The sequence below is a fragment of the Oncorhynchus mykiss genome, chromosome 17 (genome assembly GCF_013265735.2).
Source record: "Oncorhynchus mykiss isolate Arlee chromosome 17, USDA_OmykA_1.1, whole genome shotgun sequence".
NCBI classification, from domain to species: Eukaryota; Metazoa; Chordata; class Actinopteri; order Salmoniformes; family Salmonidae; genus Oncorhynchus; species Oncorhynchus mykiss.
In genome coordinates this window covers 6,448,343-6,476,191 of record NC_048581.1, presented here as the reverse complement: position 1 = coordinate 6,476,191, position 27,849 = coordinate 6,448,343, and the positions used below count along the sequence as shown (strand labels likewise).

Below are 27,849 nucleotides of genomic sequence, written 5' to 3'. Positions count from 1 at the left end.
CTGGCTCTCATGAGGACCTCCACAGGAAAGGAAGACCCAGAGTTCCTCTGCTATGATGAAACTGGCTCTCATGAGGACCTCCACAGGAGGAGACCCAGAGTTACCTCTGCTATGATGAAACTGGCTCTCATGAGGACCTCCACAGGAAAGGAAGACCCAGAGTTACCTCTGCTATGATGACTGGCTCTCATGAGGACCTCCACAGGAAAGAAGACCCAGAGTTACCTCTGCTATGATGAAACTGGCTCTCATGAGGACCTCCACAGGAAAGGAAGACCCAGAGTTACCTCTGCTATACGATGAAACTGGCTCTCATGAGGACCTCCACAGGAAAGGAAGACCCAGAGTTACCTCTGCTATGATGAAACTGGCTCTCATGAGGACCGCCACAGGAAAGGAAGACCCAGAGTTACCTCTGCTATGATGAAACTGGCTCTCATGAGGACCTCCACAGGAAAGGAAGACCCAGAGTTACCTCTGCTATGATGAAACTGGCTCTCATGAGGACCTCCACAGAAAGGAAGACCCAGAGTTACCTCTGCTATGATGAAACTGGCTCTCATGAGGACCTCCACAGGAAAGGAAGACCCAGAGTTACTCTGCTACGATGAAAATGGCTCTCATGAGGACCTCCACAGGAAAGGAAGACCCAGAGTTACCTCTGCTATGATGAAACTGGCTCTCATGAGGACCTCCACAGGAAAGGAAGACCCAGAGTTACCTCTGCTACGATGAAACTGGCTCTCATGAGGACCTCCACAGGAAAGGAAGACCCAGAGTTACCTCTGCTACGATGAAAACGGCTCTCATGAGGACATCCACAGGAAAGGAAGACCCAGAGTTACTCTGCTATGATGAAACTGGCTCTCATGAGGACCTCCCAGGAAAGGAAGACCCAGAGTTACCTCTGCTATGATGAAACTGGCTCTCATGAGGACCTCCACAGGAAAGGAAGACCAGAGTTACCTCTGCTATGATGAAACTGGCTCTCATGAGGACCTCCACAGGAAGGAAGACCCAGAGTTACCTCTGCTATGATGAAACTGGCTCTCATGAGGACCGCCACAGGAAAGGAAGACCCAGAGTTACCTCTGCTATGATGAAACTGGCTCTCATGAGGACCGCCACAGGAAAGGAAGACCCAGAGTTACCTCTGCTATGATGAAACTGGCTCTCATGAGGACCTCCACAGGAAAGGAAGACCCAGAGTTACCTCTGCTATGATGAACTGGCTCTCATGAGGACCTCCACAGGAAAGGAAGACCCAGAGTTACCTCTGCTACGATGAAACTGGCTCTCATGAGGACCTCCACAGGAAAGGAAGACCCAGAGTTACCTCTGCTACGATGAAACTGGCTCTCATGAGGACATCCACAGAAAGGAAGACCCAGAGTTACCTCTGCTATGATGAAACTGGCTCTCATGAGGACCTCCACAGGAAGGGAAGACCCAGAGTTACCTCTGCTATGATGAAACTGGCTCTCATGAGGACCTCCACAGGAAAGGAAGACCCAGAGTTACCTCTGCTACGATGAAACTGGCTCTCATGAGGACCTCCACAGGAAAGGAAGACCCAGAGTTACCTCTGCTACGATGAAACTGGCTCTCATGAGGACCTCCACAGGAAAGGAAGACCCAGAGTTACCTCTGCTACGATGAAACTGCTCTCATGAGGACCTCCACAGGAAAGGAAGACCCAGAGTTACCTCTGCTACGATGAAACTGGCTCTCATGAGGACCTCCACAGGAAAGGAAGACCCAGAGTTACCTCTGCTACGATGAAACTGGCTTCTCATGAGGACCTCCACAGGAAAGGAAGACCCAGAGTTACCTCTGCTACGATGAAACTGGCTCTCATGAGGACCTCCACAGGAAAGGAAGACCCAGAGTTACCTCTGCTACGATGAAACTGGCTCTCATGAGGACCTCCACAGAAAGGAAGACCCAGAGTTACCTCTGCTACGATGAAACTGGCTCTCATGAGGACCTCCACAGGAAAGGAAGACCCAGAGTTACCTCTGCTACGATGAAACTGGCTCTCATGAGGACCTCCACAGGAAAGGAAGACCCAGAGTTACCTCTGCTACGATGAAAACTGGCTCTCATGAGGACCTCCACAGGAAAGGAAGACCAGAGTTACCTCTGCTACGATGAAACTGGCTCTCATGAGGACCTCCACAGGAAAGGAAGACCCAGAGTTACCTCTGCTATGATGAAACTGGCTCTCATGAGGACCTCCACAGAAAGGAAGACCCAGTTACTTCATTACTTACCAGCCTCAGAAATTGCAGCCCAAATAAATGATTTACAGAGTTCAATTAAGAGACACAACTCAACATCAACTGTTCAGAGGAGACTGTGTGAATCAAGAAGCATGAGCAATGGACCGGTGGAAATCTGTCCTTTGGTCTGATGAGTCCAAATTTGAGATTTCCGGTTCCAACCGACATGTCTGTGAGACGCAGAGTAGGTGAACGGATGATCTCCACGTGTGTTTCCCACCGTGAAGCATTGATGAGCATTCATGAGTGATGGTGCTTTGCTGGTGACACTGTTTGTGATTTATTTAGAATTCAAGTCACACTTAACCAGCATCGCTATCACAGCATTCTGCAGCGATACACCATCCCATCTGGTTTGTGCTTAGTGGGACTATCATTTGTTTTTCAACAGGACAATGACCCAACCACAACCAGGCTGTGTAAGTTCTATTTGACCAAGAAGGAGAGTGATGGAGTGCTGCATCAGATGACCTGGCCTTCACAATCACCTGACCTCAACCCAAATTGAGATGAATTGAGATGGTTTGGGATGAGTTGGACCGCAGAGTGACGGAAAAGTAGCAACATGTGCCCAGCATGTGGGAACTCCTTCAAGACTGTTGGAAAAGCATTCCAGGTTAAGCTGGTTGAGAGAATACCAAGCGTGTGCAAAGTTGTTTTGTTTTAGTCAGGGACAGCCCTATTGGAACAGATACAATGGGCAGATCTATTTTATTTGTTCAAACTAAACTACAGCACTTACTTTGATGTGTCAAATCTGATCCTTTCTTCTCTTCTCCTCCTCTCACAGTTCCACTCAGCCCTGTTGTTTTCCTGCAGTCCACCAGCAGCACAGACAACCTCTTCATACCCAGTAGTAAGGTGCTACCGGGAGAGGCACGATAGAGGGACTCCGGGAGGGCGGAAGGGCTAGCATTGTCCTGGTAACCATAAAGAGGGGACACAGACACATATCATTATGGATGCTGATGTCACTGTTGTCATAAAGTGCCTTACAGAAACCCAGACCCAGATAGAGCAAGCTGTATGCTAGACCAGACAAGCTGTACCATCTGGTGTTCTGATCTGGAGAGACTCTTCTCTGTCTCGTCAGCATTAGGATGTTGTTGAGGCTCCCCAGAGATCCACGATAGTAATGTCTCTCTCCTGTTTGAACGAGAACATCAAACAGATGCATTAATATCTCTAAATTAATTGGGTGCCTTTGTGTCCCTTTGATATTTTAAGTATAAATTATGCTCCATTATTACATTTTAAAAGCCTGTTATATATAATTAAATCTCATTTAAAAGTCCCAAAAATATATGTAGCAATGGCAGATTGACCCTTTAACAATTTATATAGTACTGAACATCACATTGAAGTGAAGAACTTAAGTAGAATGCCCCTAAAAAACACACATTAGTTCAACAACTGCATAGTTTGTGCCCCTGTTTTTAAGACAATACTCACTGGTGTTAATGAGATATTCTGTCTCCTCCTCTTTCACTCCCAAAACGTCTTCCTCCTTCACCTTTACTGAGATATAACCTTTTAGAGAGGAAGAGGATGCTTTCTCTTCTTTCCCTATAACAGCCTCCTCTTCCATTCTGAAATGTTCTTTCTCTCCTTTCACTGTAATATCCTCCTCTTCGTCTTTCACGACAATGTTCAGCGGCAGAGCATCTTTCTCTCCTTTCACTGTAATATCCTCCTCTTCGTCTTTCACGACAATGTTCAGCGCCAGAGCTTCTTTCTCCGTACAGCAGACATCCTCTTCTTCAGCAGGGGATGAGTAGTTAAATGAGCTCATGGTCAGGGATGTTAGCTAGCTAGTTAGCATTAGCGAATAGCCTAGTGCTAGGCTCAGTATCAATCTTAACCAATTTGCAACTTGAACAAGCAAATTAGGTTCAAGTTAACGTCAACTGAAATGTGTTTTTAAACAATGCGATTAGCTAATGTACGTTAACATGGCCTAAAACGTCAATCTTTCAGTTTTACCTGTCTACCAAGCTACGGAGGTGGTTGAAAGAGTAGCAGTGTTGTTGTTCATGAAGAAGCGTCCGGTCCAGTCCATTATACGTCACGCTAGAAGCATCTGCTGGCTGGAGTGGGTAACGCAGTTTGGAAACAGTTAGTACACTTTTTGTATTGGAAAGAACGTCATAATTATTTAACAATGAGCTGATATATTTTCTCTTTCGTCTTACAACTAATACTTTCCTGTACACAGACGTAGAAGCGTAATATGAATATGTAGATGATGAATAAATACTTCCATGAATAGGTAGTGTGTTTATACACATTTACTCTGTTAATTTTTTCTCTAGATGTGACCATACTATTCCCTTAAAGCTACAATAGAAAGCTACAGGTGTAGTAGACATTACCGTGAAATTCTTACTGACAAGCCCTTAACCAACAATGTAGTTAAGAAAAATAAGAGGTAAGAAAATAAGTTACACAATAAAAAAATATACCGTGTTTATACAGGATGTACCAGTACAGAGTCAATGTGGAGGCTGTATACAGGGGGTACCAGTACAGAGTCAATGTGGAGGCTATATACAGGGGGTACCAGTACAGAGTCAATGTGGAGGCTGTATACAGGGGGTACCGGTACAGAGTCAATGTGGAGGCTGTATACAGGGGGTACCGGTACAGAGTCAATGTGGAGGCTGTATACAGGGGGTACCGGTACAGAGTCAATGTGGAGGCTGTATACAGGAGGTACCAGTACAGAGTCAATATGGAGGCTATATACAGGGGGTACTGGTACAGAGTCAATGTGGAGGCTATATACAGGAGGTACCAGTACAGAGTCAATGTGGAGGCTGTATACAGGGGGTACGGTACAGAGTCAATGTGGAGGCTGTATACAGGGGGTACCGGTACAGAGTCAATGTGGAGGCTGTATACAGGAGGTACCAGTACAGAGTCAATATGGAGGCTATATACAGGGGGTACTGGTACAGAGTCAATGTGGAGGCTATATACAGGAGGTACCAGTACAGAGTCAATGTGGAGGCTATATACAGGAGGTACCAGTACAGAGTCGATGTGGAGGCTATATATAGGGGGTACCAGTACAGAGTCAATGTGGAGGCTGTATACAGGGGGTACCGGTACAGAGTCAATGTGGAGGCTATATACAGGAGGTACCAGTACAGATTCGATGTGGAGGCTGTATACAGGAGGTACCAGTATAGAGTCAATGTGGAGGCTATATACAGGAGGTACCAGTACAGAGTCGATGTGGAGGCTATATATAGGGGGTACCGGTACAGAGTCAATGTGGAGGATATATACAGGGGTACCAGTACAGAGTCAATGTGGAGGCTATATACAGGAGGTACCGGTACAGAGTCAATGTGGAGGCTATATACAGGGGGTACCAGTACAGAGTCAATGTGGAGACTATATACAGGGGGTACCAGTACAGTGTCAATGTGGAGGCTATATACAGGAGGTACCAGTACAGAGTCAATGTGCCGGGGCACGGTTAGTCAAGGTAAATGAGGCAATATGCACATGTAGGTAGAGTTAAAGTGACTACGCATAGATAATAAACAGAGAGTAGCAGCAGCGTAAAGGGTGGGGGTTGGACCATGATAGTTTGTTGTGATGCGGACACCAAGGAACTTGAAACTCCTCAACCTGCTCCCCTACAGCTCCGTCGATGAGAATGGGGCGTGCTTGGGCCTCCTTTTCCTTTAGTCCACAATCATCTTCTTTATCTTGATCACATTGAGGGAATGTTGCTGTCCTGGCACCACACAACCAGGTCTCTGACCTTATCCCTGTAGGCTTTCTTGTTGTTGTTGTCAGTGATCAGGCCTGATGACACTGTTGTGTCATCAGCGAACTTAATGATGGTGTGGGAGTCGTGTCCTGGCCATGCATTCATGAGTGAACAGGGAGTACAGGAGGGGGCTGAGCATGCACCCCTGAGGGGCCCCCTGTGATGAGGATCAGCGTGGCAGATGTGTTGTTACTTACTCCTACCACCTGGGGGTGGCCTGTCAGGAAGTCCAGGATCCAGTTACCAGGTTCCTAAGCTTAGAGATGAGCTTTGAGGGCACTATGGGTGTTGAAAGCGGAGCTGTAGTCAATGAATAGCATTCTCAACCTTTGTTATTTTTTTTATCTAGGTAAGTCAGAACAAATTCTTATTTACAATGACAGCCTATGAAAGTGGGTTAACTTGTCACGAATCCAACACCTGCTGCTTATTCAAACCAGCCCACTGGGCACAGACGTCAGTTCAACATCTAGTTTCTATTTACATTTCTTTGATTCGTCAACTAATGTGAATTTAACATGAAATCAACACAAAATGTCACCAGTCATTGGATATTGGTTGCAAGTTGGGTGATACACAAAATGTTACCCGTCATTGGATTTAGGTCGCAAGTTGGGTGAAACACAAAATGTTACCCGTCATTGGATTTAGGTCGCAAGTTGGGTGAAACACAAAATGTTACCAGTCATTGGATTTAGGTTGCAAGTTGGGTGAAACACAAAATGTTACCTGTCATTGGATTTAGGTCGCAAATTGGGTGAAACACAAAATGTTACCCGTCATTGGATTTAGGTCGCAAATTGGGTGAAACACAAAATGTTACCAGTCATTGGATTTAGGTTGCAAGTTGGTTGAAACACAAAATGTTACCTGTGGAAACAATGTTTATTCAATCAGTGGGAGGCTTGTAAATTCCCCCAGGAAAGTGGAACGAGGAACTCTTCTTTGAGACAATGATAAACAGCAATCCTTGGGAGAGTTGTGGTGGATATTATAAAATAAGGATCTGCTGGAGTCCAAGTCAAACCAAGATTCTTTATTTCTGAGCTCAGAGAGAATAACAGAGTTACACAGCGCAGTGTAGACAGTCTGAATTCCTGAAGCATTGAGTGATTAGCACATATCTTTATAGTTTCCTGTTCTTGGGAGGGACTTTATTCATACAAGGACACATGTACAAATTGGTTTGCAACACAGGATGATACTCCCAAGAACAGGAGCTTATAATAGGACAGTTTCACAAGGTTAGTCACATACTCAGTTATGTGGACACACAAACAATTAACATTTTCCATTACAGAGTCCTGAACATTTTCATTTCATTAAATCATCAGTGGGCTACAATGCAAATGTCAACAATGGAACTAATGCATCACATCCAAATATCACTTGATTATCTGTAGTGCTGGAGGAATGACACACCCAGATAAACACACAAAGAGTTTAAAAAAGGACCGTTTAAAAGAAGGAACCTGATCTTCTTTATATTCAAACTGACAGACTCCATATTCACTTCATGTCTTCTAATAGAAAACAAACAAATATATGTTTGAGTATACCCTGTACCATTTAATTTCATATGGTAAAGACAGGTAAACATATTGTCAGTCAACAATATAAGACAACGGGAGCACTGTGTATGTTCTCTGATGAATTTGAAGTCAATGTGATGTGAAATATCAATATACACGCTAAGAGAAGTAATTTCTCTATTCTCTAATGACGTTTAAGTGACTTATGAGTAATATGTTTTCCCACAGTCTGAGCTTTTCTAAGCCTTCTCCGCTGTGTGCAGTCTAATGTGTTCTTTCAGGCTTCCTTAATGGGCAAAAGCTTTGCAACCTGGGCGGAGTGGTAAGGCTTCTGCCCTGTGTGTATTCTCATGCTTTTTCAGGTTTCCTCTCTGGTTGAAACACTTTCCACATTGGGAGCAGTGGTAAGGCTTCTCTCCTGTGTGTATTCTCTCATGTCGTTTCAGATCCCCTGAATGGATGAAACACTTTCCACATTGGGAGCAGTGGTAAGGCTTCTCTCCTGTGTGTATTCTCTCATGTTGTTTCAGCTCCCCCGACTGGTTGAAACACTTTCCACATTGGGAGCAGTGGTAATGCTTCTCTCCTGTGTGTATTCTCTTATGTCGTTTCAGCTCCTCCGACCGGTTGAACACTTTCCACATTGGGAGCAGTGGTAAGGCTTCTCTCCTGTGTGTCTTCTCTCATGAGCTTTCAGGTTTGCTTTCCGGTTGAAACTCTTTCCACACTGGGAGCAGTGGTAAGGCTTCTCTCCTGTGTGTATTCTCTCATGAGCTTCCAGGTTTACTCTCTGGTTGAAACACATTCCACATTGGGAGCAGTGGTAAGGCTTCTCTCGTGTGTGTATTCTCTCATGTCGTTTCAGATCCCCTGAATGGATGAAACACTTTCCACATTGGGAGCAGTGGTAAGGCTTCTCTCCCGTGTGTATTCTCTCGTGTTGTTTCAGCGCCCACAACTGGTTGAAACACCTTCCACATTGGGAGCAGTGGTAAGGCTTCTCTCCTGTGTGCATTCTCTCGTGAGCTTTCAGGTTTGCTTTCTGGTTGAAACACTTTCCACATTGGGAGCAGTGGTAAGGCTTCTCTCCTGTGTGTATTCTCTCGTGTTGTTTCAGCGCCCACGACTGGTTGAAACACCTTCCACATTGGGAGCAGTGGTAAGGCTTCTCTCCTGTGTGTATTCTCTCGTGAGCTTTCAGGTTTGCTTTATGGTTGAAACACATTCCACATTGGGAGCAGTGGTAAGGCTTCTCTCCTGTGTGTATTCTCTCATGTTGTTTCAGCTCCCTCGACTGGTTGAAACTCTTTCCACACTGGGAGCAGTGGTAAGGCTCCTCCCCTGTGTGTATTCTCTCATGTTGTTTCAGCTCCCTCGACTGGTTGAAACACTTTCCACATTGGGAGCAGTGGTAAGGCTTCTCTCCTGTGTGTATTCTCTCGTGAGCTTTCAGGTTTGCTTTCTGGTTGAAACACTTTCCACATTGGGAGCAGTGGTAAGGCTTCTCTCCTGTGTGTATTCTCTCATGAGCTTTCAGGTTTGCGTTCTGGTTGAAACTCTTTCCACATTGGGAGCAGTGGTAAGGCTTCTCTCCTGTGTGTATTCTCTCATGTTGTTTCAGCTCCCCCGAACAGACGAAACACTTTCCACATTGGGAACAGTGGTAAGGCTTCTCCCCTGTGTGCATTTTCTCATGTTGTTTCAGGTCCCATAACCGGTTACAATTTTTTCCACAGTGGGAGCAGTGGTGTCGTCTTGCTAGTTTGGACGTCCCTGGCTCTGGTTCCTCTGAGTCTGGTCTTTCTCCTGCCAAAGACAGTGTTATTTTTAAATAGAGACCCGAATGAAACCACATGATAAAACAACCTGTTTTAACAATCTTAGTGTGATTTTAAAACAAATGTAGAGCTTCCTGGTAATTACTGCTATGTTTACATTACTTATTTTATTCATCCTGTTTTACAAGTCAGAACACAAAAACCTAGACAGTTCTAGGACACTGAAGACACAGACGTCGCTGGATTCCAATTGAACAGGTGGTTCTAAATATATAACTTTCATAGCTGTATGATACAGAATGTGACCTACACACTTCCTTAAACATCAAATAACTAAAGAAGTCATTTTGTGTGGAAATCCAAACTTGTTTTTACATCGAAGATACAAAGCACATCAGTAACATCTCCCCGTTGTTGAAAGGGTTCGACACATTGCTGTTTAAATGGACCAATTTCTTATTTAGACATTCACAGATTTTCAACATTTTGATTATCGCTGATACCACAGCAGAATGCTGGTGGAATGGTTAAGTGTGACTTGAATAAATAAATCACTGACATTGTCAATAGCAAAGCACCCGCACACCATCACATCTCCTCCTCCATGCTTCACGGTGGGAACCACACATGCGGAGATAATCTGTTCATCTACTCCTCGTCTCACAAAGACATGACGCTCGGATCCAAAAATCTCAATTTGGACTCATCAGACCCAAGGACAGATATCCACCGGTCTAATGTCCATTGCTCGTGTTTCTTGGCCCAAGCAAGTCTCTTCTTCTTATTGGTGTCCTTTAGTAGTGGTTTCCTTGCAGAAATTCGACCATGAAGGCCTGTTTCACGCAGTCTCCTCTGAAACCGATGATGTTGAGATGTGTCTCTTGCTTGAACTTTGTGAAGCATTTATTTGGGTTGCAATTTCTAAGTCTGGTAACTCTAATGAACTTATGCATCAGAAGTAACTCTGGGTATTCCATTCTTGTGGTGGTCCTTAAAGTAATGATGGACTGTTGCTTCTCTTTGCTTATTTGAGCTGTTCTTGACATAATATGGACTTCACCTTTTACCCAATAGGGCTATCTTCTGTATACCCCCCTACCTTGTCACAACACAACTGATTGGCTCAAACACATTAAAACCTGTTATGGCACATTAACTCTTGAAACTAGGGGGCACTATTTTAATTTATGGAAAAATAACGTTCCCAAAGTAAACGGGCTATTTCTCAGGACCAGGTGCTAGAATATGCATATAATTGACAGCTTAGGATAGAAAACACTCAATATTGTCTGTGAATATAACAGAACTGATATTGGAGGCGAAAGCCTGAGAAAAATCCAATGAGGAAGTGACTCTCATTTTGAAACCTCTGCGTTCCTATGCATCCCTATTTACCATTGAAAGGGATATCAACCAGATTCCTTTTTATATGGCTTCCCTAATGTGTCTACAGTCACTAGACATAGTTTCAGGTTTTTATTTTGAAAAATGAGCGTGAACGACAACATTGCGTCAGTGGTCAGGTGGTGGCTCTCAGAGTGATTTGTGCGTAATAGACAAAGGCGGCCATTGATATATTATCGAATAGATATTTGAAAAACACCTTGAGGATTGATTATAAAAAACATTTGCCATGTTTCTGTCGATATTATGGATCTAATTTGGAGTTTTTTTTCGGCGTTGTCGTGATCACAACTTCCGGTGGATTTCTCAACAAAACGTGAAGAATAAACGGAGGTATTTTGGCTATAAAAAATAATCTTTATGGAACAAAATTAACATTTGCTGTCTAACTGGGAGTCTCGCGAGTGAAAACATCCGAAGCTCAAAGGTAAACGATTTAATTGGATTGCTTTTCTGATTTTCGTGACCAAGCTCCCTGCTGCTAGCTGGACATAATGCTATGCTAGGCTATCGATAAACTTACACAAATGCTTGTCTTGCTTTGGCTGTAAAGCATAATTTCAAAATCTGAGATGACAGGGAGATTAACAAAAGGCTAAGCTGTGTTTCACTATATTTCACTTGTGATTTCATGAATATGAATATTTTCTAGTAAGAATGTTTGTCTGTTGCGTTATGCTAATTAGTGTAGTTGATGACAATTCTCCCGGAAACGGGAGGACTAGTTAGAGCGGTAGGCCAGTAACCGAGAGATTGCTGGATTGAATCCCCGAGTTGACAAGGTAAAACTCTGTCGTTCTGCCCCTGAACAAGGCAGTCCTAGGACGTCATTGAAAAAAATTAATTTGTTCTTAACTGACTTGCCTAGTTAAATAAAGGTTACATTTTAAAAGAAAAACTCTTTATCCACAATATAGCAGGGGGTGTAAAGCCATTTTTATCATCAATTTCGCTCAGCCAATCAGTCATTTGCAAGTGCTGTGCTTGTTGAATGAACTTCCCTATAAGCTAAAAGTCTATATTTGTTTACTGTAAAATAGCAGTGTATCTGGTCAAATATTTTTTTCCCCAAAATTGTAAGGGTTGGTAACAGTCTGATTGGTCAGCTATTTAAGCCAGTAAAGGCAGCTTTACTATTCTTGGGTAGTGGAATGACTTTAGCTTCCCTCCAAGCCTGAGGGCACACACTTTCTAGTAGGCTTAAATTAAAGACAAGGCAAATAAGAATGGCAATATCGGCCGCTATTATCCTCAATTTTCCATCCACGTTGTCAGACACCAGTGACTTGTCATTGTTGATTTTATTTGCACAAAATTTCATTGAAGATTCTCCAAAGATTTTTTACAATCATTCTTCATGTATTTTATCTTTGTTTCATTGTGTACTATCTTCTTTTACTCAGTTTAGTCAAATGATGTCTCAATTTGCAATAGGTTTGCCAATCAGTTATTCAGCCAGACCTATATGCCATCTCTTTTGCCTCCCTCTTCATCATAACATTTTTAAATTCCTCATCAATTCATGTGGATTCAACCGTTTTTACAGTCATTTTCTTAATGGGTGCATGCTTATTAGTAACTGGGATAAGCAGTTTCAAACGTGTCAAGGGCAGTGTCTGGTTGCTCATCATTACACACCACGGACCAACAAATATTATTTACATCAACAACATAGGAATCACTACAAAAAAATGTATGACCTCTTATACACAATATTAGTCCCAGCCTTTGGAACGGTGGTTTTCCTAGACATGGCTCCTATATTGTGATCACTACATCTGGTGGATCTGGATACTGCTTTAAAACCCATTTCTGCAGCATTAGTAAAGATATGATCAAAACATGTTGATGATTTCATTCCTCTACTGTTTGTAACTACCCTGGTAGGTTGATTGATAACCTGAACCAGGTTGCCGGCACTGGTTACAGTTTGAAGCTTTTGCTTGAGTGGGCAGCCTGATCACAGCTTTTCTTCAGTACTAGTTAAATAATGACCAAAGTCTTGAGTTTAGTTTGCCTGTTCTACAGTCTAGTAAAGATAGGGGCGTTGACTGGGACAGGCAATGTAACATCCATAATGTTTTAAGGAAAAGTTTTTGTAAAACAAGCACCTTACATTGGATCATCTTGAAACTTTCTCTCTAAAGCTGACTTTAATCAAGGTTTTATATGGTCTATTGGTTTCTCTCTTTTCATTGGCAGAATCCTTTTTCAGTGTTATGATATTCATAACATCCATATACACTACTCTAACTTCCTGTCAACTAACAGAACTCTGCTGGTTGTCCTGGTAACAGATACCAGTGGGCAGATCGATTGTATTTGTTCAAACTAAACTACTTACTTTGATGTGTCAAATCTGATCCTTTCATCTCTTCTCCTCCTCTCACAGTTCCACTCAGCCCTGTTGTTTTCCTGCAGTCCACCAGCAGCACAGACAACCTCTTCATACCCAGCAGTAAGGTGCTACCGGGAGAGGCACGATACAGGGACTCCGGGAGGGAGGAAGGGCAAGTGTTGTCCTGCTAACCATAAAGAGGGGACACAGACGCACATCATTATGGATGCTGATGTCACTGTTGTCATAAAGTGCTTTACAGAAACCCAGCCCACAAGCGAGAGAAAGCTGTTTGCTCGTCCAGACCAAGCTGTACCATCTGGTGTTCTGATCCGGAGAGACTCTTCTCTGCCTCGTCAGCATCAGGATGTTGTTGAGGCTCCCCAGAGGATCCACCATAGTCATGTCTCTCTCCTGTGTGAACGAGAACATCAAAATGAGTAGTAAACTCCCTTTGATATTTTAAGTAGAACATATGCTTCAATATTGAATTTTAAAAGCCTGTTATACTAGATGAGGGGAACTTTAATATAGACAACATGGAGAATTCAATACATCTAATTGAAAAGTCCCTAAAATATATGAACCAATGGCAGATTGACCCTTTAACAATTCCTACAGTACTGAACAACATATTCAAGTGTAGAACTTCAGTAGAATGCCACTTTAAAACCACACATTAGTTCAACAACGGCATAGTTTGTGTCCCTGTTGAAGGACAGTACTCACTGGTGTTAATCTGATATTCTGTCTCTTCCTCTTTCACTCCAAAAACGTCTTCCTCCTTCACCTTTATTGAGATATCATCCTGTTCCTCTCTAAACGGTTCTTTCTCTTCTATCACTATAACAGCCTCCTCTTCCTCCTTTTTCATTCTGAAATCTTCTTCCACTATAACAGCATCTTCTTCCTTCACTATAACAGTCTCCTCTTCCTCCTTTTTCATTCTGAAATGTTCTTCCACTATAACAGCATCTTCTTCCTTCACTATAACAGCCTCATCTTCCTCCTTTTTCATTCTAAAAGCTTCTTTCTCTTCTTTCACTGTAACCTCATCCTCTTCTTCAATGTTCAGCGCCAGAACTTCTTTCTCCAAACAGCAGACCTCCTCTTCTTTAGCAGGGGATGAGTACTTTAATGAGCTCATGGTCAGGGATGTTAGCTAGCTAGTTAGCATTAGCGACTAGCCTAGTGCTAGGCTCAGCATCAATCTTTAACAAGTTTGCAAATTAGGTTACAGTTAACCAGTTAATACGTCAACAGAACTGTGTTTAAAACACTGAGATTATATAATGTACATTAACATGGTCTAAAGCGTCAATCTTTCACTTTTATGTTGGCTAGCAAGCTACCGACGTGGTTGGAAGAGTTGGCGCCTTGTTGTTCCTGAAGAAGGGTCCCGGCCAGTCCATTATACGTCACGGAAGAATCATCACCTGAAAGACGCTCATCGCCATCTGCTGTCTGGAGTGGGTAACGCAGTTTGGAAACAATAGTTACAACACTTTTTGTATTGGAAAGAACGTCATAATTATTTAACAATAAGCTGATACATTTTCTCTTCCAAATAATACGTTCCTGTACACTGACGTAGAAGCTCAATATTAATATGTAGATGATTAATAAATACTTCTATGAATAGGTAGTGTGTTGATATACATTTTCTCTGTTAATTTTTCACATTCTTTTTTATCTACATGTGACCATAGTATTCCCTTAAAGCCACGCTCTATAAGATACAAATCCTCCTGTAAACAACAGAACAAATGCATCACATGCAAATAGCACTTGATTATCTGTAGTGCTTTACACTGGGTAGACAAAACATTAAGAACAGCTGCTCCTTCCATGACTTAGACAGACCAGGTGAATCCAGGCTAAAGCTATGATCCCTTACTGATGTCACTAGTTAAATCCACTTCAATCCGTGTAGATGAAGGGAGGAGACAGGTTAACAGACAGTGACACATTCAATACTGCCTTGCACACTCTCGCCTGCATCTAGCTGAAATAGAGATATCACTGGACAAATTCAGGTATGTTTATTCAGGTATGTTTATCCCCGTTTTGTTCCATTTAAACGTTTGTCAACAGAATCGGCGGAATGAATACACCCCTGATCATGCAAAAACACAGTTCACTTTCATTACAGACACGTTGTATTCCTTCTTGCATCTATGTGCTCTCCTCTTATCACCTTCTCCCTTTGTTTCTGTACTTCAATGCACAACACATCAGCTGTATGTGACCAGGCAAAAAAACCTTTCCAAGCCAAACCATTTCATAACTGAAACACACAGCTTACATTGTTGTCACCATATTAGCTAAAGTAACATCATAGTCAACAGAGCTAATAGAACTAACTCGTTAGTAAACCTGCTACAATCATGCAGTAACATTACAGTGTACAGTCAGTAAGCAGTTTAGCACTTACCTTGGCGGGTCCCAGTGGCAATAAATTAGTAAAACCAAAAGCTTGCCTTGACTTGGAAAAGTTCCAGTGTTGTGTTGGATAGTCATAGCCAGCTAGCTAACATAGCATCCCTCTGTTTGAGCCAAGTGTTTGAGTAGACTAAACTAGATAGCTGCATTTGCTAGCTAAGTAAGTGAAACTGAAAGTGGAAAATAAATGACAAAATATCTCTCTCTCGCTTCTCCTTCATTTTGGAATAAAATAATTTGTTCAAAACTGTTCAACTATTGTATTTTTCTCTCTTTTAGTCAACTACTCACCACATGTTATGCACTGCAGTGCTAGCTAGCTGTAGCTTATGCTTTCAGTACTAGATTCATTCTCTGATCCTTTCATTGGTTGGACATCATGTCAGTTCATGCAGCAAGAGCTCTGATGGGTTGGAGGATGTCCTCCGGAAGTTGTCATAATAACAGTGTAAGTCTATGGAAGCCTTGAGAACCATAATCCTCCAAGGTTTTGTATTGAAGTCAATGTACCTAGAGGAGGATGCAAAATAGTATGTTTTAATAAATTATTTGGTGACGTGATTATATTTAGTATAGTTTTATCTAAAAAGGACCACTTTTAAATATTTTAATATATGGTCCTCCCCTTCCTCCTCTGAGGAGACCCCACTGCACCCAAAGGACACCCAGCCAACTTGACACAATTGTGGGAAGCATTGGAGTCAACATGGGCCAGCATCCCTGTGGAATGCTTTCGACACCTTGTAGAGTCCATGCCCCGACGAATTGAGGCTGTTCTGAGGGAGAAAGGGGAGGGTCCAACTCCATATTAGGATGATTATATTTAGTATAGTTTTATAGCTCAGGCCTGAGGTGTAGACATTACCATGAAATTCTTACTGACAAGCCCTTAACCAACAATGTAGTTAAGAAAAATAAGAGGTAAGAAAAAAAGTTACACAATAAAAAAATATACAGTGTTTACAGAGTTAATGTGGAGGCTGTATACAGGGGGTACCAGTACAGAGTCAATGTGGAGGCTATATACAGGGGGTACCAGTACAGAGTCAATGTGGAGGCTATATACAGGGGGTACCAGTACAGAGTCAATGTGGAGGCTATATACAGGGGGTACCAGTACCGAGTCAATGTGGAGGCTATATACAGGAGGTACCGGTACAGAGTCAATGTGGAGGCTATATACAGGGGGTACCGGTACAGAGTCAATGTGGAGGCTATATACAGGAGGTACCAGTACAGAGTCAATGTGGAGGCTATATACAGGGGGTACCGGTACAGAGTCAATGTGGAGGCTATATACAGGAGGTACCAGTACAGAGTCAATGTGGAGACTATATACAGGAGGTACCAGTACAGAGTCAATGTGGAGGCTATATACAGGGGGTACCGGTACAGAGTCAATGTGGAGGCTATATACAGGAGGTACCAGTACAGAGTCAATGTGGAGGCTATATACAGGAGGTACCAGTACAGAGTCAATGTGGAGGCTGTATACAGGAGGTACCAGTACAGAGTCAATGTGGAGGCTATATACAGGAGGTACTGGTACAGAGTCAATGTGGAGGCTATATACAGGAGGTACCAGTACAGAGTCAATGTGGAGGCTATATACAGGAGGTACCAGTACAGAGTCAATGTGGAGGCTGTATACAGGAGGTACCAGTACAGAGTCAATGTGGAGGCTATATACAGGAGGTACCAGTACAGAGTCAATGTGGAGGCTATATACAGGAGGTACCTGTACAGAGTCAATGTGGAGGCTATATACAGGGGGTACTAGAACAGAGACAATGTGGAGGCTATATACAGGGGGTACCAGTACAGAGTCAATGTGGAGGCTATATACAGGGGGTACCAGTACAGAGACAATGTGGAGGCTATATACAGGGGGTACCAGTACAGAGTCAATGTGGAGGCTATATACAGGAGGTACCAGTACAGAGTTAATGTGGAGGCTATATACAGGAGGTACCAGTACAGAGTCAATGTGGAGGCTATATACAGGAGGTACCAGTACAGAGTCAATGTGGAGGCTATTTTCAGGGGGTACCAGTACAGAGTCAATGTGGAGGCTATATACAGGAGGTACCAGTACAGAGACAATGTGGAGGCTATATACAGGAGGTACCAGTACAGAGACAATGTGGAGGCTATATACAGGGGGTACCAGTACAGAGTCAATGTGGAGGCTATATACAGGGGGTACCAGTACAGAGACAATGTGGAGGCTATATACTCGAGGTACCAGTACAGAGACAATGTGGAGGCTATATACAGGAGGTTCCAGTACAGAGACAATGTGGAGGCTATATACAGGAGGTACCAGTACAGAGACAATGTGGAGGCTATATACAGGGGGTACCAGTACAGAGTCAATGTGGAGGCTATATACAGGAGGTACCAGTACAGAGTCAATGTGGAGGCTATATACAGGGGGTACCAGTACAGAGTCAATGTGGAGGCTATATACAGGAGGTACCAGTACAGAGACAATGTGGAGGCTATATACAGGAGGTACCAGTACAGAGTTACATATCAGGAGCAGGTGTTGAAATAAAATACATACAGCTTTATACAGTTTGATTTAATGAGGCTTAATGACCAAAAGCACAATTCTATTTTGTAAACATGAGACAAGTGTACGAGGAGATGCGTGTCTCATGAACTTTAAGTAGCCTTTATTTGTTGTGATATAATCCTTTCGAGACAGGATTGTGTCACGGATCTGGGGAAGTGGACCAAAGCATTTCTGCAGCATTGAAGGTCCTAAAGAACACAGTGGCCGCCATCATTCTTAAATGGAAAGTTTGGAAGTTTGGAACCACCAAGACTTCCTAGTGCTGGCCGCCCAGCCAAACTGAACAATTGGGGGAGAAGGGCCTTGGTCAGGGACGTTACTGAGAACCCGATGGTCACTCTGACAGAGCTCCAGAGTTCCTCTGTGGAGATGGGAGAACCTTCCAGAAGGACAACCATCTCTGCAGCACTCCACCAATTTGGCCTTTTTGGTAGAGTGGCCAGACGGAAGCCACTTCTCAGTAAAAGGCACATGAAAGTCTGTTTGGAGTTTGCCAAAAGGCACCTAAAGGACTCTCAGACCATGAGAAACAAGATTCTCTGATCTGGTGAAACCAAGATTGAACTCTTTGACCTGAATGCCAAGCGTCAGGTCTGGAGGAAACCTGGCACCATCCCTACGGTGAATCGTGATGATGGCAATATCATGGTGTTATTGGGGATATTTTTCAGTGGCAGGGACTGGGAGACTAGTCAGGATCGAGGGAAAGATGTACGGAGCAAAGTACAGAGAGATAATTGATGAAAACCTGCTCAAGAGCACTCAGGACCTCAGACTGGGGCAAAGGTTCACCTTTCCACAGGACAACGACCCTAAGCACACAGCAAAGACAACATAGAAGTGGCTTTGGGACAAGTCTCTGAATGTCCTTGAGTGGCCCAGCCAGAGCCCGGATTTGAATCTGATCAAACAACTCTGAAGAAATCCTGAAAATAGCTGCGCATTGACGCTCTCCATCCAACCTGACAGATCTTGAGAGGATCTGCAGAGAAGAATGGGAGAAAACACCACAAATACAGGGGTGCCAAGATTGTAGTGTTATACCCAAGGCGGCTTGAGGCTATAATCACTGCCAAAAGTGCTTCAACAAAGCACTCTCTGCTCAACAACACTGACTGTGAATCAATCTGGTTGATTCTCTGGTTGATTCTCTGCTCAACAACACTGATCGCGTCAAACTTTGCTGTGTGTCCAGGCTGTCACTTCTGTCATCAGCTACTAACACCAGTGCTGCACCTTTGTCCTTGTCCCTGGATGACGTCTTCCTGCTCCCTCTTCCATAGTGAGAACACTGATGGCTCAACATGGTTTTCTGAGAGACTGGATGAAGGCATTCTGCTCCCTCTTCCATAGTGGGAACACTGCTGGCTCAACATGGGCTTCCTGGTTATGAAAGAAAGTGTGATGGTCAATGGTAGCCTCTCCCATTGTTTGAAGCAGTTGTAGTCTTTGTTGGCATGTATCCAGACCCCAGAATGGTAGTAGAAAGGAGCCTGTTCCCCGCATGCTTCCTCACAATCATTGTCTGGATCGACCACTCCCCCACCTGACCACAGGACCAGTATTGCTGACTGATCTTCATTCCTACAGCCTTCATCACCGCCCCTGGAGTCTCTTCACTGTCTGATCTTCATTCCTACAGCCTTCATCACCATCCCTGGAGTCTCTTCACTGTCTGATCTTCATTCCTACAGCCTTCATCACCATCCCTGGAGTCTCTTCACTGTCTGATCTTCATTCCTACAGCCTTCATCACCGTCCCTGGAGTCTCTTCACTGTCTGATCTTCATTCCTACAGCCTTCATCTCCATCCCTGGAGTCTCTTCACTGTCTGATCTTCATTCCTACAGCCTTCATCTCCGTCCCTGGAGTCTCTTCACTGTCTGATCTTCATTCCTACAGCCTTCATCACCGCCCCTAGAGTCTCTTCACTGACTGATCTTCATTCCTACAGCCTTCATCACCGTCCCTGGAGTCTCTTCACTGTCTGATCTTCATTCCTACAGCCTTCATCTCCGTCCCTGGAGTCTCTTCACTGTCTGATCTTCATTCCTACAGCCTTCATCACTGCCCCTGGAGTCTCTTCACTGTCTGATCTTCATTCCTACAGCCTTCATCACCGTCCCTGGAGTCTCTTCACTGAGTAAGTATAGATAGTATAAGAAACCTCTCCCATTCTACTTGTCTATTATCTTTGTTTAGAAATAGTCATTTGTGTGACCTACTGATTTTCCCTACAATTCATTTTAAGGATTTAGAAATATAGAAATGGTAGAACGAGGAATGTCAGAGTCTGGAATATAAATATATACAATTTGTTTAAAATGTATATGATGGTGTGTCTAGACATTATGGACCGTATATGAATATAAAAGGTGTGTACAGTAGTAGTTATATAGGATAAGCCTTGACTAGAATACAGGGTGGAGTACTGGGTGGTAGACGGCTAGTAACAGTGACTAAGTTCAGGGCAGGATACTGGGCGGAGGCCGGCTAGAAGTGACTATTTGAACATTCATATTGAACAGCCTTACCTATAGAGTAGCACCACCACCCATCAGACCATTCTCTTCTTGATGTCAAAGCTGCAGTGTATTGTTGCTATAGGAGTTTATGATGAATAATCCTATTTATTTCAAGCCCCACTAAGATGTCATCGTACTATTCATTTAAAGCCCCTCTGTCAGATATAAATCATCAGAATGGAAACCAACTGACATGGAAACAATGGAGCAAATGTATCACTATCAGAGGGGTGTATTATGACATCAGATAGAACTACTCAGACATTCCAAATCAGGCTTCATCCACATCATGAAGGTGGATATTGATCCAACCATTTCAAAAGTAATGACCGGGCTGATGGAAACAGGATATGCCTGTACACTTTTATAAATGGTGACATTTTGTTACTTCGTTTGACAATTTGTTTGTCTTTTTGTGTCAGTAAAAATGTTTAAGCGAGAAATGGCAGTGGAAACTCTTTGATGCGCAAATATTTATATAACAACCATCACATCTTAGTTAACTTGGAGTCACGTGATGATATCTTGTGTGGTCCTCCCACTACGATTCGGGAACCCATGTAGTTTATTAGGCTACAGATGAAATAAGTTATGAACTTCACAGGGTGGTGAAACTACATGTGATGAGCTTGATGCTCCATTCCAATACACTTTGAGGGTCTTATTCTGGTGACATGATGACCGATGCTTGGTTGCCATTTGACAAATAAAATAATTGCTCTCACCCATGATAATCTCATCAATCGGGTAACAACGTTTATTGAACCAGTGGGAGGTTTGTAAATGCCCCCAGGAAAGTCGAAAGAGGAACTCTTCATTGAGACAATGATAAACAGCAATCTGTGGGAGAGTTGTAGTGGATATTATAAAATAAGGATCTGCTGGAGTCCAAGTCAAACCAAGACTCTTTATTTCTGAGCTCAGAGAGAATAACAGAGTTACACAGCGCAGTGTAGACAGTCTGAATTCCTGAAGCATTGGTTGATGAGCACATATCTTTATAGTTTCCTATTCCTGGGCGGGACTTTATTCATACAAGGACACAGGTGCAAATTGGTTTGCAACACAGAATGATAGTCCCAAGAACAGGAGATTATAATAGGACAGTTTCACAAGGTTAGTCACATACTCAGTTATGTGGACACACAAACAACTAACATTTTCCATTACAGAGTCTGAACATTTTCATTTCATTAAATCATCAGTGGGCTACAATACAAATGTCAACAATGGAACTAATGCATCACATCCAAATATCACTTGATTATCTGTAGTGCTGGAGGAATGACACACCCAGATAAACACACAGTCAGAGTTTAAAAAAGGACCATTTAAACACATGGAATCTGATCTACTCTATATTCAAACTGACAGACTCCATATTCAATTCATGTTTTCTAATAGAAACAAACAACTATATGTTTAAGTATACTTTGTACAATTCACTTTCATCTGGTAAAAACAAGTAAACACATTCTTAGTCAACAATATAAGACAACAGGAGCACTGTGTATGTTCTCTGATTCATTTTAAGTCAATGTGATGTGAAATATCAATATTACAAGTAATTCTTCTCTTTTGTGTGGATTCTCTTATGACGTTGAAGTGACTGTGATGAGTAATATGTTTTCCCACAGTCTGAGTATTTTGTAAGCCTTCTCATGTATTCTTTCAGGCTTCCTAAATGGGCAAACGCTTTGCACACTGGGAGCAGTGGTAAAGCTTCTCCCCTGTGTGCAGTCTCATGTGTTTTAATTTTTAAAATGTTTAATTTTACCTCCCTTTTTCTCCCCAACATCGTGGTATCTAATTGTTAGTAGCTACAATCTTGTCTCATCGCTACAACTCCCGTACGGGCTCGGGAGAGACGAAGGTCAAAGTCATGCGTCCTCCGATACACAACCCAACCAAATCGCAGTGTTAAGCAGTGTTAAGGCTTCTCCCCTGTGTGTATTTTCCCCTGTTGGTTCAGGTGTCCTTTCCGGTTAAAACTCTTTCCTATTTTTACCAATGACCATACAGTTTTTAAATTCCTCATCAATCCATGGAGCCTTAACAGTTCTAACAGTCAGTTTCTTAACAGGTACATGTTTATCAATAATTGGAAGAAACAATTTAATATGGTAAAAACAGGTAAACACATTGTCAGTGTACAATATAAGACAACGGGAGCACTGTGTGTGTTCTCTGATGAATTTTAAGTCAATGTGATGTGAAATATCAATATACACGCTAAGAGAAGTCATTTCTCTCTCCTGTGTGGATTCTCTAAAGACGTTTAAGTGACTGTTATGAGTAATATGTTTTCTCACAGTCTGGCCTTTTGTAAGCATTCTCCTCTGTGTGCAGTCTCATGTGTTCTCTCAGGCTTCCTAAATGGGCAAAAGCTTTGCACGCTGGGAGGAGTGGAAAGGCTTCTCACCTGTGTGTATTTTCTCATGATGTTTCAGGTTCCCTAAATTGTTAAAACTCTTTCCACACTGGGAGCAGTGATAAGGCTTCTCCCCTGTGTGTATTCTCTCATGTTGTTTCAGGGTCCCTAAATTGTTAAAACTCTTTCCACACTGGGAGCAGTGATAAGGCTTCTCCCCTGTGTGTATTCTCTCGTGAACTTTCAGGTTTGATTTCTCATTAAAACCCTTTCCACACTGGGAGCAGTGGTAAGGCTTCTCCCCTGTGTGTATTCTCTCATGTCGTTTCAGTTTCCCTAAACCGATAAAACTCTTTCCACACTGGGAGCAGTGATAAGGCTTCTTCCCTGTGTGTATTCTCTCATGTCGTTTCAGTTTCCCTAAATCGTTAAAACTATTTCCACACCGGGAGCAGTGATAAGGCTTCTCCCCTGTGTGTATTCTCTCGTGCAATTTCAGATGCCCTGGCCGGTTGAAACACTTTCCACACTGGGAGCAGTGGTAAGGCCTCTCCCCTGTGTGTATTCTCTCGTGTTGTTTTAGGTTCCCTAAATTGTTAAAACTCTTTCCACACTGGGAGCAGTGGCAAGGCTTCTCCCCTGTGTGTATTCTCTCGTGAACTTTCAGGTTTGATTTCTCATTAAAACCCTTTCCACACTGGGAGCAGTGGTAAGGCTTCTCCCCTGTGTGTATTCTCTCATGTCGTTTCAGTTTCCCTAAACCGATAAAACTCTTTCCACACTGGGAGCAGTGATAAGGCTTCTTCCCTGTGTGTATTCTCTCATGTCGTTTCAGTTTCCCTAAATCGTTAAAACTATTTCCACACCGGGAGCAGTGATAAGGCTTCTCCCCTGTGTGTATTCTCTCGTGCAGTTTCAGATGCCCTGGCCGGTTGAAACACTTTCCACACTGGGAGCAGTGGTAAGGCTTCTCCCCTGTGTGTATTCTCTCATGAGCTTTCAGGTGTGCTTTCTGGTTAAAACTCTTTCCACACTGGGAGCAGTGGTAAGTCTTCTCCCCTGTGTGTATTTTCTCATGTTGTTTCACGTCCCATAACCGGTTACAACCCTTTCCACAGTGGGAGCACTGGTGTCGTCTTGCTGGTTTGGACGTCCCTGGCTCTGGTTCCTCTGAGTCTGGTCTTTCTCCTGCCAAAGACAAGTGTTTAAAAAAAATAGGGACCTGAATGAAACCACATGATAAAACAACCTTGCTACGAGAGTAAATCCTAATCAGATCTCTCAATAACCTGAGGCCAGTTTTAACAATCTTAGTGTGATTTTAAAACAAATGTAGAGCTTCCTGGTAATTACTGCTATGTTTACATTACTTATTTTATTCATCCTGTTTTACAAGTCAGAACACAAAAAACAGACAATTCTATGACACTCAAGACACAGACGTTGCTGGATTCCTATCAAGCAGGTGGTTCTAAATACAGTATATCACAAAAGTGAGTACACCCCTCACATTTTTGTAAATATTTGAGTATATCTTTTCATGTGACAACACTGAAGAAATGACACTTTGCAACAATGTAAATTAGTGAGTGTACAGCTTGTTTAACAGTGTAAATTTGCTGTCCCCTCAAAATAACTTAACACACATTAATGTCTAAACTGCTGGCAACAAAAGTGAGAATGTCCAAATTGGGCCCAAAGTGTCAATATTTTGTGTGGCCACCCACCATCATTTTCTGCATCACTGCCTTAACCCTCTTGGGCATGGAGTTCACCAGAGCTTCACAGGTTGCCACTGGAGTCCTCTTCCACTCCTCCATGACGACATCACGGAGCTGGTGGATGTTAGAGACCTTGCACTCCTCCACCTTCCATTTGAGGATGCCCCACAGATGCTCAATAGGGTTTAGGTCTAGAGACATGTTTGGCCAGTCCATCACCTTTACCCTCAGCTTCTTTAGCAAGGCAGTGGTCGTCTTGGAGGTGTGTTTGGGGTCGTTATCATGTTGTATGTATGTCACAGTACATCTTGGCATTCATGCTTCCCTCAATGAACTGTAGCTCCCCAGTACCGGCAGCACTCATGCAGCACCAGACCATGACACTCCCACCACCACGCTTGACTGTAGGCAAGACACACTTGTCTTTGTACTCCTCACCTGGTTGCCGCCACACACGCTTGACACCATCTGAACCAAATAAGTTTCTTGGTCTCATCAGACCAGAGGACATGGTTCAGTAATCCATGTCCTTAGTCTGCTTGTCTTCAGCAAACTGTTTGCGGGCTTTCTTGTGCATCATCTTTAGAAGAGGCTTCCTTCTGGCACGACAGCCATGCAGACCAATTTGATGCAGTGTACGGCGTATGGTCAGCACTGACAGGCTGACCCACCACCCCTTCAACCTCTGCAGCAATGCTGGCAGCACTCATATGTCTATTTCCCAAACACAACCTCTGGATATGACGCTGAGCACGTGAACTCAACTTCTTTGGTCGACCATGGCGAGGCCTGTTCTGAGTGGAACCTGTCCAGTTAAACCGCTGTATGGTCAGGGTCTTGGCAATCTTCTTATAGCCCAGGCCATCTTTATGTAGAGCAACAATTATTTTTCTCAGATCCTCAGAGAGACCTCTGCCATGAGGTGCCATGTTGAACTTCCAGTGACCAGTCAGTATGAGGGAGTGTGAGAGCGATGACACCAAATTTAACACACCTGCTCCCCAGTCACACCTGAGCCCTTGTAACACTAACGAGTCACATGACACCGGGGAGGGAAAATGGCTAATTGGGCCCATTTTGGACATTTTCACTTAGGGGTGTACTCACTTTTGTTGCCAGCGGTTTAGACATTAATGGCTGTGCGTGGAGTTATTTTGAGGGGACAGCAAATGTACACTGTTATACAAGCTGTACACTCACTACTTTACATTGTAGAAAAGTGTCATTTCTTCAGTGTTGTCACATGAAAAGATATACCTAAATATTTACAAAAATGTGAGGGGTGTACTCACTTTTGTGATATACTGTATATAACTTTCATAGCTGCTTTAAACCCCATTTCTGCAGCATTAGTAAAGATATGATCAAACCATGTTGATGATTTCAATCCTCTACTGTTTGTAACTACCCTGGTAGGTTGATTGATAACCTGAACCAGGTTGCAGGCACTGGTTACAGTTCGAAGCTTTTGCTTGAGTAGGCAGCCTGATCACAGCTTTTCTTCAGTACTAGTTAATTAATGACCAAAGTCTTGAGTTTAGTTTGCCTGTTCAACAGTCTTGTAAAGATAGCCGCGTTGACTGGGACAGGCAATGTAACATCCATAATGTTTTAAGGAAAAGTTTTTGTAAAACAAGCACCTTACATTGGATCATCTTGAAACTTTCTCTCCAAAGCTACCTTTCATCAAGGTTTTATATGGTCTATTGGTTTCTCTCTTTTCATTGGCAGAATCCTTTCTCAGTGTTATATTCATAACATCCATATACCTGTCAACTAACAGAACTCTGCTGGTTATCCTGGTAGCAGATACCAGTCTATCTTCCTGGTAACAGATCTATTGTATTTGTTCAAACTAAACTACAGCACTTACTTTGATGTGTCAAATCTGCTCCTTTCTTCTCTGCTCCTCCTCTCACAGTTCCACTCAGCCCCATTGTTTTCCTGCAGTCCACCAGCAGCACAGACAACCTCTTCATACCCAGCAGTAAGGTGCTACCAGGAGAGGCACGATACAGGGACTCCGGGAGGGAGGAAGGGCTAGCGTTGTCCTGGTAAACATAAAGAGGGGACACGGACGCACATCATTATGGATGCTGATGTCACTGTTGTCATGAAGTGATTTACAGAAACCCAGCCCAGACCCAGAGAGATCAAGCTGTATGCTAGACCAGACCAAGCTGTATGCTAGACCAGACCAAGCTGTATGCTAGACCAGATCAAGCTGTATGCTAGACCAGACCAAGCTGTATGCTAGACCAGATCAAGCTGTATGCTAGACCAGACCATGCTGTATACTAGACCAGATCAAGCTGTATGCTAGACCAGACCAAGCTGGATGCTAGACCAGACCAAGCTGTATGCTAGACCAGACCAAGCTGTATGCTAGACCTGCTGATGCCACTGTTGACATGAAGTGTTTTACAGAAACCCATCCCAGACCCAGAGAGAGCAAACTGTATGCTAGACCAGACCAAGCTGTATGCTAGACCAGACAAAGCTGTACCATCTGGTGTTCTGATCTGGAGAGACTCTTCTCTTCCTCGTCAGCATCAGGATGTTGAGGCTCCCCAGAGGATCCACCATAGTCATGTCTCTCTCCTGTGTGAACGAGGACATCAAACAGATGGTAAACTTATGACCATCTATTGCAATCATAGAGTTACAAGAGGCATGCATATGTCTAAAATGGCCACTTTCATCATGATTTCCTAAAATATTGTTTGTGATGCAAATGTAAAAGGGTCGTTCCACAAAATGGGTGGCTTTTGCATCCCTTTGTTATTTTAAGTAGAAAATATGCACCAATATAGAATTTTAAAAGCCTGTTATATTAGATGAGGGGAACTTCAATATAGACCACATGGAGAATTCAATACATCTAATTGAAAAGTCCCTAAAATATATGAACCAATTGCAGATCGAACCTTTAACAAATCCTACAGTACTGAACAACATATTCAAGTGTAGAACTTCAGTAGAATGCCACTTGAAAACCACACATTAGTTCAACAACGGCATAGTTTGTGTCCCTGTTAAAGACAGTACTCACTGGTGTTAATCTCATATTCTGTCTCTTCCTCTTTCACCCCCA

At 43.1% G+C, this 27,849-nt stretch overlaps 1 pseudogene; it reads right to left on the bottom strand.

Annotated features, from left to right (window-relative positions):
- Window positions 1–7,628: 7,628 nt before the first annotated feature.
- LOC118940067 lies at window positions 7,629–27,190 on the bottom strand (annotated as a pseudogene).
- Between the last annotated feature and the right edge of the window lie 659 nt (window positions 27,191–27,849).